A 12,001-nucleotide genomic window follows, 5' to 3' on the forward strand; every position below is an offset into this window, starting at 1 on the left:
TAGCTACTGTAAACTATCATTTACACAGTTTATATCCCCCAATATATGCCATGAAAACTCTAGAACAAACAGATAACCAAAATAGGACAACAATCTGTCAAAACCAAAAGAGTCTATATTAATCTAATTAAGAGCATACTTCTAAAACTCATAAAATACTGGAAAAGGAAGTAACAGAGAATTTGTAATTAAGTACAGTGTAAAAAATTCACGAATTTACCATGTTCCATTACAGAATGAAATTCTAATATTGTTTTCTGCACAAAACCTAATAAAATTACAATTGCATCATCCTAAAGGCAAACCTTGGCGCTTTATTTTTATGGTACATTGGTTTATATAAGGGCGTAATTATTTTTATGAGAATCTTCCATGAAAATATTCACATTATTTCAATGAGCATGAACACAAGTGTTCAAGGTCGACCCTCACTTCTTCAATGCATGACTTTCCAATCACTTCTCTTTTTGAAAAAGTTTTAGATTCCCCTCTTTATTTTTGTTGTTTTGTTTTTTAAAAAGTTTAAAGGCACACAAAATAAGAAAAGGGATCTCTAGAACTTACGGTTGTCTCCCAGGCAGCGCTTTCTTTAAAGCCATTAAGTTAGGCATAAAGGTGTAGGTAAAATATTCACCCTATGCTATTGCTTCCCGGCAATGGCGCTAGAAAAGAGCTTGATAATTCCCAAGTACAAGGAATTGTCGTAGCGCTTTCCATTGATGCAGGTGGTAAGTATGGAGTGTCGAGGCCACAAGGAGCTAAAGGTAAGATCAACATTCTCTTAGGTCCCATCTGCTACTGATACAACCCTACATACACCGAGTGTTTGCTTTATCCAGAAACAAGAAATCAAACTAGAAGTGGGTATATAAGGATAGGTTTTGCAAGATAACAAAGAACGTCAACATAAAAATTAGGTGTTGCCTAAGTAAAGACACAATATAATACAAATAGCGTGTGTGGAATAGTGGTGGTATGTGATACGTCCATTTTGCATCATGTTTTTTCTATAATTATTTATTATGTTTTGGGTCATTATTTCACTTTATGATGATTTTCTAATGCCTTTTCTCTCTTATTTTTCAAGTTTCACATGAAGATGGAGATTGCTGACAATTGGAATTATGGACCTGAAAAAACTACGTCGGAGATAAAAATTCTCCACAGCTCCAAATGACCTAAAAAATTATGGAGAATTGTTTTGGAATATTTAAAAAATATTGGCGAAAGAAATACCAGAGAGCCATGAGCTCAGGGGCGCCCTCCCAGGGGGCGCCTAGTGAGCTCATCGCCCCACCAGCGGGCCTCTGGGTTGATACGTCTCCAACGTATCTATATTTTTTATTATTCCATGCTATTATATTATCTATCTTGGGTGTTTTATATGCATTTATATGGTATTTTATATCATATTTTGGGACTAACCTCCCCAACGACAGTGGCTGGGGAGGCGGGAGCGAGGGAGCGGCAGGAAGCGAGGGGGCTGGAGCTGGAGCATGGCCGTGGCGGTGGTGGGGTCAACGGGCTAGTGGCGGGAAGCGGGGCATCATGGACCCTCCGTGGATTCCATTGGAGAGGGTCGTGTCAGGGTTGTTTACGTTTTCGCTTCGATGCAGGCGGCATCAGTTTGGGGGGGTAGTGGAGCGTAGTAGAGCGCAACGAAGACGACGCTTCTAGCAGGAAAGACGAGAAGAGATGGTCGATCGTGTGGCGTGTGGTCCCTAGCCACGAGGTGGGAAATGGGCAGAGTGACACACGGTCGACCGCTTGCTGGATGGGGCTTGTTTCTGGCGAGAACGGGTTATCCGCTGATTACCCACAAGTATAGGGATCTATCATAGTCCTTTCGATAAGTAAGAGTGTTGAAACCAACAAGGAGCAAAAGGAAATGACAAGCGGTTTTCAGTAAGGTATTCTCTGCAAGCACTGAAATTATCGGTAATAGATAGTTGTGTAATAAGATAATTCGTAATGGGTAGCAAGTAACGAAAGTAACTAAGGTGCGGCAAGGTGGCCCAATCCTTTTTGTAGCAAAGGACAAGTCTGGACAAACTCTTATATAAAGCAAAGCGCTCCCGAGGACACACGGGAATTATTGTCAAGCTAGTTTTCATCATGCTCATATGATTTGCGTTCGTTACTTCGATAATTTGATATGTGGGTGGACCGGTGCTTGGGTGTTGTCCTTACTTGGACAAACCTCCCACTTATGATTAACCCCTCTCGCAAGCATCCGCAACTACGAAAGAAGAATTAAGATAAATCTAACCATAGCATGAAACATGTGGATCCAAATCAGCCCCTTATGGAGAAATGCATAAACTAGGGTTTAAGCTTCTGTCACTCTACACTACAAAAAAAAGACACATCCGTGACATTTTGGACCGAACGAAAAAAAATATGTCATGCTTATGACACTTCTATGGCGATAATTGTGACAAAACCGGTATCATCATAGATGTGGTGGGCTCCTACTTCTATGACAAAGAATCATGACAGAAAATGGGATTTTCATCCTGGGCGGGCCGGAGACACGGCTGCATGATATTCTTTGGGCCGTCCATGACAGAAAAAACCGTGATAGAAGCGAGGGCGAGGAAAATATCGGGGGAGTTCCCGGTTAAGGTGGGTGGCCGGGGGCCGAGCGATGCGTGTTTCTCTGGTACATACGCGCGTGTGTGCGGGGCGTTGGGCTCTGACTGAACCCGAGCGATTGCACTAGCTAGTTACTAAACCCGAGCGATCCATCCCTTGTTGTTAACTGAACTCGAGTGATTCCTTCGCTACTGCTGCTAACTGAAGCCGATCGATGCTGCCTCTGGATGAACAGTAAGCATTGTTGAGGGGGTTTGGATGAACAGTCCCCGGTGGGGGATTGGATGAACAGGGCCCCGTGGTAGTAGAGGTCGTTGTCGCTGGATGAACAGGACCCCGTGGAGGGCTGGATGAACAGAACGACCCCGTGGAGGGCTGGTTGAACAGTAGCCGGTGGAGGGCTGGATGAACAGTGGCCCATGGAGGGGTGGTTGAACAGGACCCCGTGGAGAGGGCTGGTTGAACAATAGCCGGTGGAGGAGCGCGCGATGGAGGCTGGATGAACAGGAGCCCGTGGATGAACAGTCGCGGGTGGAGGCTGGAGGAGGTCGATGATGGATGAATAGTAGCCTATGAAGGCTGGAGGAGGTCGACGGTGGAGATGAACAGTATCATGTGAAGTCCCGTTTTGTGGTACGCCACACCCCTCCCGATGAGCAGGACCCCCGTTTCGACCGTCGCGCTCCAACACAAGTCTGTTTCCTCCGTTTTGTGATACGCTACACTCCTCCCGATCAACAGGACCCCGTTTCGACCGTAGGAGGTCCAAGAGAAGTCTGTTTCCTCCGTTTTACGGTATGCCAGACCCCTCCTGATGAACAGGATCCCGTTTCGACCATGACACATCGAACACAAGGCCTTTTTCTCCGTTCTGCGGTACGCCAAGCCTCGTTTCCATCGGCTGTTCCGTCCAAGCCGGTTGGCTCCCGATGAACAGCACATGTTCTGTTGCCTTCCGATGAACACGACGCATTTCGTTGCCTCCCCATGAACACGACGACGACTCAATTTCTCCATTCCGACCCAGCCATGTACACATGCCCTGGCCGTAAGTATGCACGAGTAGGCGTTTGAGACCCCGCCCGTATATACGTACGTGGTCGTATTTTCTTTTTTGCACCCTGGTTGTACGTACATGTACATGCTATGTGCACGCCTCTACTACGACATGTGCGCGGCTCTACATCGACTAGTATGTACGTACACGTTCGCGACTAGAATAACAACGCTACGTACGCTTCGACTAGGTGGGTCCCGACTGTCAGGCACTTCCTTGCGTGCGAAGATGTAGCTAGTGGGTCCCAGCAGTCAGGGGGACGTTTTTTTTTCCTGAAATACGGTGGCCCAGCCGGTGGATCCCTACTGTTGATACGTCTCCGTCGTATCTACTTTTCCAAACACTTTTGCCCTTATTTTGGACTCTAACTTGCATGATTTGAATGGAACTAACCCGGACTGACGTTGTTTTCAGCAGAATTGCCATGTGCAGAAACAAAAGTTCTCGGAATGACCTGAGACTTTATGGAGACTATTTTTGGAAATAATAAAAAATCTTGGCAAAAGATCAAGACGAGGGGGCCCACACCCTAGCCATGAGGGTGGGGGCGCGCCCCCTACCTCGTGGGCCCCCTGGAGCTCCTCCGACATCAACTCCAACTCTATATATTCACTGAGATGAGAAAAGCTGGTATGAACTCGACCTTTCTTGTTTTTGTAAATATGATTAGTTCATCATTCCTGATTCATCCTATTATGACTAAACATGTTTGCAATGACAACTAGAGATCATAGTTTCTTATGCCATGCTTAATTAGGTAGGAGCTTATAATGGTTTACATTGTGAGCCAACATGCTATTAAAATGGTTGTGATGTGGTATGATAGGGTGGTATCCTCTTTTGAACGATTCGAGTGGCTTGACTTGGCACATGTTCACGCATATAGTTGAAACAAAATCAACATAGCCTCTATGATATTTATGTTCATGGTGCATTATATCCTACTCATGCTTGCATTCGGTGTTGATTAATTTTAATGCATGTTCATGACTGTTGTCGCTCTCTAGCTGGTCGCTTCCCTGTCTTTTTCTAGCCTTCACCTGTACTAAGTGTGTTGGTGGGAATGACACCTATGGGATCACAAGAATCCCTACTACGGTTGCGGGGCGCGGGGTCGTGAGAAGAGCAGATCAAACAGATAGCATACGGTTCGTTTATCCAGGTTCGGGCCGCGAGGATGCGTAAAACCCTACTCCTGCTTTGGTGGATTGTATATCTGTGTTCTTGAGCTAGCTATGAGGCGTGAGGAGCTCCAAAAAGCCGAATCCTCCTCCTGGTCGCCTCGGGCCTCCTTTTATAGGAAAGGGGTTGCCACAGTGGCACACAGGAGGTGGAAAGGGTACAGTGATGTGAGGTTATCCCTTGCATTACATGACAAGGCGCATTTAATGCGTCTTGCCCAGGTGTCCCTACTTTATCGGGGACGGGGGAGAGCCCTGTCTCGTCCGTCGCTGCTCCCTCTCGTGCCGACACGCGCCCTGGCCAGCGGCGCCCGCGGTGCCATGTAGGCAGGCAGGCAGCTGAGGTAGCACAGTGGTGGGTCTCCACGAAAATCCGCATGCCGCCACGCAGGTGCCTGCCCAGCTGGTTGGGTCGGCAGCTGCATGCGAACGGCGGTGGAGGTTTGACTGGCGTGGGCCTGATGGTGGCCCTACGGGTGTTCTTGGCAAGGGCCTTGCTGGGGCCCCGGCAAGGGTCTTGCCGTGGCGCCTGCTGTCATCCCCGGCAAGGCTCTTGCCGGGGGCCTTGTGGTCCTCCTTGGCTGGGATTCCGCCAAGGATCATCATCTTCTAAAGGGTGTATCTGATCTTGAATATCTTCACAAAGATCTGCATGCCACCACGGGGATGTCTCCCGAATCCTTGCTCCATGGGGGCAGTGGACTCAAGGGTGACTTACTCCGTAGGTGTGGGGCGAGCTGCCACGGCAAGGGTCTTGTCGGGTTTGCTAAAACCGCCTCCCGGCAAGGATCTTGCCGGGGGGGTCTGCTTCATCCCCTTTGCTCTTTGTGGTCTTGGTCTTGGCGTCGTTCTGCTTCTCCTGAGCTTCGGCCTTACCTTGGCTCACCTCCCTTGCCTTGCTCAGTGTGGTGGTGCCCGTGGCTCAGACTGCCCGTGCATAGTTATAGGGGTACAAAAAGTGTACCCCTCTTTTTGTACACCGACAGGAGCCCCCGGGCCTGGGCCACACGTAAGCGCAATCGCGTCGTTGGGCTAGGCCCAAAAACGGTGCGCGGGCAGGCGGGGCGGTTTTTACCGCGGTAAGTTTCTTCGCGCGCTGTGCTTCCCATGCTTCCCGCGCGTGGCGCGGCATGGGGAGGCGTGTGTGACATGGGCGACATGCGTGGGGCTGAGCTCTGCATGCATGCGTCACGTCGTAGTAAAGGGGGCGGTTCGCGCCCTCCCCATAAATGGAGGGAGGCGTGGAGGCGCGGCCCATTTACTGAACGGGGCCGAGGCGTGGTCTTCAAGGCGTCCACTCCCTACGATCATGGAGTGGGGAGAGGTCGCCTCACCCGTCGCCTCGGTCCTGCACACCTGCCATGTGGCTCTCATGCGCTTGGGGTGGCGAACGGTGGAGGCGGGAAACCGGGCCGCCACGGGCTGGGGCGACGGGTCGGTCCCAGTTCCCTGCGCCTTCCGCGTCTTGATTGGCTGAGCGGGACGGCCGAGCCCCCACCCGGTTCCTTTATAAAGAGCGGGAGGGGGGATGGCGTCCTGCATTCTTTCATCTCCTCCTTCCTTCAGCTTCTACTCCCCCCTTCCATCCGCCATGGAGAGAGGGAATCCTAGTCCTTCAATGGTGGCGGCGAGGGTCGCCGCTCGACAACGCGTCCCTCCTTCTCCTGCACCCGCGGTGACAGAGCCAGCCACCAGGGGAAGGGGGAGGGGGTGAGGCCGTGGGCAAGGCCGAGGCGCTCGGGGAAGAGGAGGACGGGGCGGCGTGCCGGCCTTGCCTCCGCCAGCAGTTCCTCCCCACATGGAGGGCCATGTTGGGGATGACCCCTACGAGTTCTTCGTCAGGCTGCGCCGGCCGCCTTGCCATCGCCTTCGTCTCCCGACTCCATTCGCGCGGGAGATGGAGCTGGATCCACCGGAGTCGCTGCGGCTGCACATGAGGGGTTGTGGGATCAGCGGCACGCGGGTTCGCGTCGACTTCCCAGCCCCTCACATGATGTATCTTCGTCGGGGATGGAAGACGTTTGCCCATATCCACCGCTTGACGGAGGGGCTCACTCTCCTTTTTAAGCTGATGGAGGGTGGCTTTCCCTCCGTCAAGGTCTTCGGGTTCTTTGGGACCCATGCAAGGTGCTGCGTGGAGAGCTCTTCTGATAGTGAAGACTCCTCCTCGGGCGGGAGTGACGAGGAGGACAGCGGCAGCGACGATGAGGGTAGTAGGCGGCAGGATGACGGGTCCGATTAGGTGTCGGGTGCCACTCCGTGCGGCACCGGAGACCCCATCATCCGCGTCGCTGGCTCCCTGAACTTCTCGGGATCGTCTCCTTGGGTGGCTGGCATTGGGAGGCTGCGGAAGAGGAAGAGGGCGGGCGGCAAGGCCGTCAAGTCGGAGTACACGGGCACCGACGCCTTCGACGCGTGCTGACGTCCTGCCGCCTCATCTTCGAGCTCTGCTTCCGGCGCCGCCATCACCATCCAGCCTTTGGACGGCCACCAAGATGTTCTCTTGGTGTCTTCTGCCACCCGTAGCTCGCCTAGGCGCTCCTTTTGTCTCTTTCGCCTCCTTGACCTGCCTCCTGAGGAGAGGGACAAGAAAGGGATTACAGGCACCTTATCTCTTTTTAGTTTGTAAGCCTTCGGGCCTTAGCTGAATTTAAAACTTGTAATCCCATCATTCATGTTTTTCATTCCCTATGGACTATACATGAGTGGAATGTTTTTAATGAAAAAGGGATGCTTGCCGGGTCATTTGTTTGTGTGTAGAACCCACGACAAGGAGTAAATCCTTGATATCTTTAAGACAAACATTTCCTTGCCCGGCAACAGGCCTTGCCGTCTCCCCACTTCGCTCGACCTTGTTTCATCCTCTCGCTGTCGCGACTACGACCAAACCTGGCCCCAGGAACGAGCCCTAGGGCCTAGAGTTAGGGGAGCACGGTAGCTTTAGGAAAAAATGAGGTTTCACATACCTCAGTCCATAAGGGAATGCATGATAAGGGATGAAGAACTTATCTGAAGCTGTAGCCCCCGGCAACTCTGGTTTGCCATGGGTGAATCTTTGCTCTTGCAGCCCCCGGCAATACTGGCTTGCCGGGGTCTAGATGCTGGTCTGTCCCTCTTCTCTTTTTCGTCCTCAAGTGACCCGGCAAGGATATCTGTGAGTCCTGCGAACCAAAGAAGATGAAAGAACGGCAAAGAGACGCACACTCGACCTCTAAGCTAGGGGTTAGTCGCCGCTAAGCACTATCAACCCTAACCAAGGATGAGACTCGACCTAGCATGCATGCTATAACTTAGGGCGCCAGCGCTTCATTTATTTATGCTCAGGGTCTGCACCTGGCTTTGTACAAAGGGTTACATGCATCATCGGCAATGCTTGTACAAAAGGTGGCTTGCCGGGGGGGGGCAGCAAGCCGCGCCTCACGGGTAAAACTTGCGAAGATGCTCAATGTTCCAGGAGTTACTCACCGAAACGGCATCTTCGATCTCGAGGCGGACTGCGCTGGGCCTGGTGACTCGTATTACCCGATAAGGGCCTTCCCACTTTGGTGTCAACTTGTTGGAATTCTTGGCCGATTGAACGCGCCGAAGGACAAGGTCGCCTTCCTCAAGGCTTCGGGCATGAACCTTGCGGCTATGGTAGCGGCGCAAGGCTTGCTGGTAGCGTGCTGCTCTCACAGCCGCCTGAAGACGATCTTCCTCAAGGAGCATTGCATCATCTTGCCGCAGTTGCTCTTGCTCAAGCTCATCATAAGCGAGCACTCGAGATGACCCGTATATGAGTTCAGTGGGGAGAATTGCTTCTGCCCCGTATACTAGGGCAAAGGGTGTCTGGCTGGTGGCTCGATTTGGCATCGTCCTGATCGACCAAAGAACCATCGGCAACTCATCAATCTAGCGCCTTCCACTCTTGTGCAGCCTGTCAAAGGTCTTGGTCCTTAAGCCTCGCAGTACTTCAGCGTTTTCCCTCTCAGCTTGACCATTGCTTCGTGGGTGAGCAACGGAAGCAAAACAGACTTTGCTGCCGAGGTCTTGGATATATTGCATGAAGGTGTGGCTTGTGAACTGTGTGCCGTTGTCGCTGTGACCCTGTTGGGTACACCAAAACGGCACACTAGTCCCTTGAAGAACTTGACGGCTGACTGAGCTGTGCCCTTCCTCACTGCCTCCACCTCCGGCCACTTTGTGAACTTGTCGATTGCAACGTACAAGTACTCAAAGCCCCCGACAGCACGGGGGAAAGGGCCCAGTATGTCGAGCCCCCGGACCGAGAAGGGCCAGGAGAGAGGAATGGTTTGAAGGGCTTGAGCTGGATGATAAAGCTTCTTTGAATGGAACTGATGACTAGTGTCATCGCATCCTGGAGGGCGGTGGGCCAGAAGAAGCCTTGCCGAAATGCCTTGCCGGCAAGGGCCCTTGACCCGATGTGGGATCCACATATGGCTCTGTGTATCTCCGCCAACAGCTCCAATCCTTCCTCCCGAGGGATACACTTCAATTTCACACCGTTCGGCCTCTTTCTGTACAGGACGTCATCGACGAACTAGTACATGGTAGAGCGACGGGCTACTTTTTCCGCTTCTTCCTGCTCTTCAGGAAGTTCCCCTGTTTGGAGGAATCGGACGGTATGTTGTGCCCATGCTGGAGCCTGGGGCTCGACGGTGAGGACTAAAGGCATTTCCTCCGCTATGGGAGCGGCTGTCTCGACGGCAAGAGCTTGACGCTCCGCCGGAGCTAGCCGTCCCGTGGCGGGTTCAGTGTCCCCGGCAACATCCTTGTCGGCGGCTCCGGGGAGCTCGGCGGGAAAGTACTTGCCGGGTCCTGATTTCCTCCTCTTGTTCTGCTCTGTTGATGGATCAACGGATGGTTGAGTTAGCTGGAGCACAAAGGTACCTGGTTCCACGGGTAGCTTGAGGGCGGCGCATTTTGACAGGTAATCGGCGATATCGTTCTCCGCTCGAGGAACGTATTCAGCCTGTATACCATCGAAACACTCTTCCAGCTTTCTCACTTCATCGATGTAGGCCTTCATCAACGGGCTCTGGTAGTCCTTGTTGACTTGCTTGACGATGAGCTGCGAGTCACCCCTGACGATGAGCTTCTTGATTCCGAGGTCCGCCGCGATCCTAAGACCGGCAAGCAGCCCTTCGTACTCTGTCGTATTGTTTGTTGACACCTCCCTGGGGAAGTGCATCTGGATCACGTACTTGAGGTGCTCTCCGGTGGGCGCGACAAGCAGTACGCCAGCCCCAGCGCCGTGTAAGGAGAAAGCTCCATCAAAGTACATGATCCAACTGCAACTTGCCTCCTTGCCGGGGAGAGCAGTCTCTTGGGCTTCTTCGTCAGGCGTTGTGGTCCACTCTAAAATGAACTCCACCAGGACTCGGCTCTGAATTGTCGAAGTACTTTCAAACTTGAGGTCAAAGCTAGACAGCTCCAGTGCCCATTCCACAATTCTTCCCGTTGCATCTGGATTGTGCAATATCCGTTGCAGAGGGAGGCGAGTGACGACAGTGATCTCATGTGCCCGGAAGTAGTGACGCAGCTTCCTCGAGGCCATAAGAAGGCCGAAGAGCAGTTTCTGCACGCCGGAGTACCTTGATCTAGCTCCCTGCAGGAGGGAACTAACAAAGTAGACCGGGTGCTGCATCATTTTCTTCTTCGGCGGCACTTCAACTGGCTGTTTCGTCTCTGCATTGGTGGTGTCGGGCTCTATCGCTGCCATTACCTCGTCGTCAACCTCTCTCTGCGCCACTAGTGCGGCGCTGACCACCTGGTTCATTGCCACCAGGTATAGCAGCAACGGCTCCTGTGGCCTAGGCGCAACTAGTATTGGCGCGGAGGAGAGGTACTTCTTCAAATCTTGCAATGCTGCTTCGGCTTCTGGCGTCCACTCCATCGGGCCCGCCTTTTTTAGGATCTTGAAAAAGGGAAGGCGCGCTCGGCAGACTTGGAAATGAATCTGCCCATGGCGGCGACGCAACCAGCAAGCTGACGCACATCCTTGATTCGCTTGCGTGCTTCAATATGCTCTATAGCTTTGATCTTGTCCGGATTGGCCTCTATCCCATGATGTGATACAAAGAACCCGAGAAGCTTGCCGGACGGGACGCCAAAGACGCACTTCTCAGGGTTCAGCTTGAGATTGATCTTGCGCAGGTTTGCAAATGTTTCTTGCAAATCCGGTATGAGGGTTGCCATGTCCTTGGTTTTGACCACTATGTCATCCATATAAGCTTCCATATTTCTATGGAGCTGGGGTTCAAAACCAATCTGGACCGCCCTTGCAAACGTCGAACCAGCACTCTTCAGCCTGAAAGGCATCCGCATGAAACAATACGTACCACATGGGGTGATGAATGATGTTTTCTCTTCGTCTTCTCTTGTCATGAAGATCTGGTGGTAGCCGGAGTAGGCATCAAGGAATGACAACAGATCACACCCAGCTTGGAGTCAACAATCTGGTCGATGCGCGGCAACGGGAAGGGGTCCTTAGGACAAGCCTTATTGATATCTATGTAATCAATACACAACCTCCACTTCCCATTAGCCTTGCACACTACGACCGGATTGGCCAACCACGTTGGATGGAGCACTCCTCTTACCAAACCCGCTGCTTCCAGTTTCTAGATCTCCTCTGTGATGAACTCTTGTCATTCCAAAGCTTGCTTTCTGACCTTCTACTTGACGGGCCGCGTATGAGGACAGACCGCAAGGTGGTGCTCAATCACCTCCCTGGGAACGCCGGGGATGTCGGAAGCTTGCCAAACACATCGACATTCGCCCGCAGGAAGGTGACGAGCGCGTCTTTCTATTTGTCGTCAAGGGTGGAGCTTATGGTGAAAGCCCCTCCCGTGCCGTCCTCATTGACAGAAACCTTCTTGGTTCTCGGTGGTATGGCCCTGGGCTTCTTGTTTTCGCCGGTGGAGCTCTCTGGCACGTCCTCGACGGGAGGCTACACTGCGAAGAGGTGCGCTTGCCGGAGTGGGTGTCCGAGGTCTCACCGGTCTTCTTCTTCTTCTTCCCTCCCGGGGTCCCAGCGGCAGGAGCAAGTGCCCTAGTGGCGGCAGCTGCTGCAACTGCTTGCTGGTATAGTTGGTCAGCGCAAATCAGCACATCTTTCTTATCAGAGGGGATGGTGATGATCGTCACAGGTCCTGGCATCTTCAGG

Source organism: Triticum aestivum, chromosome 3A (assembly GCF_018294505.1).
Source record: "Triticum aestivum cultivar Chinese Spring chromosome 3A, IWGSC CS RefSeq v2.1, whole genome shotgun sequence".
Classification (NCBI taxonomy): domain Eukaryota; kingdom Viridiplantae; phylum Streptophyta; class Magnoliopsida; order Poales; family Poaceae; genus Triticum; species Triticum aestivum.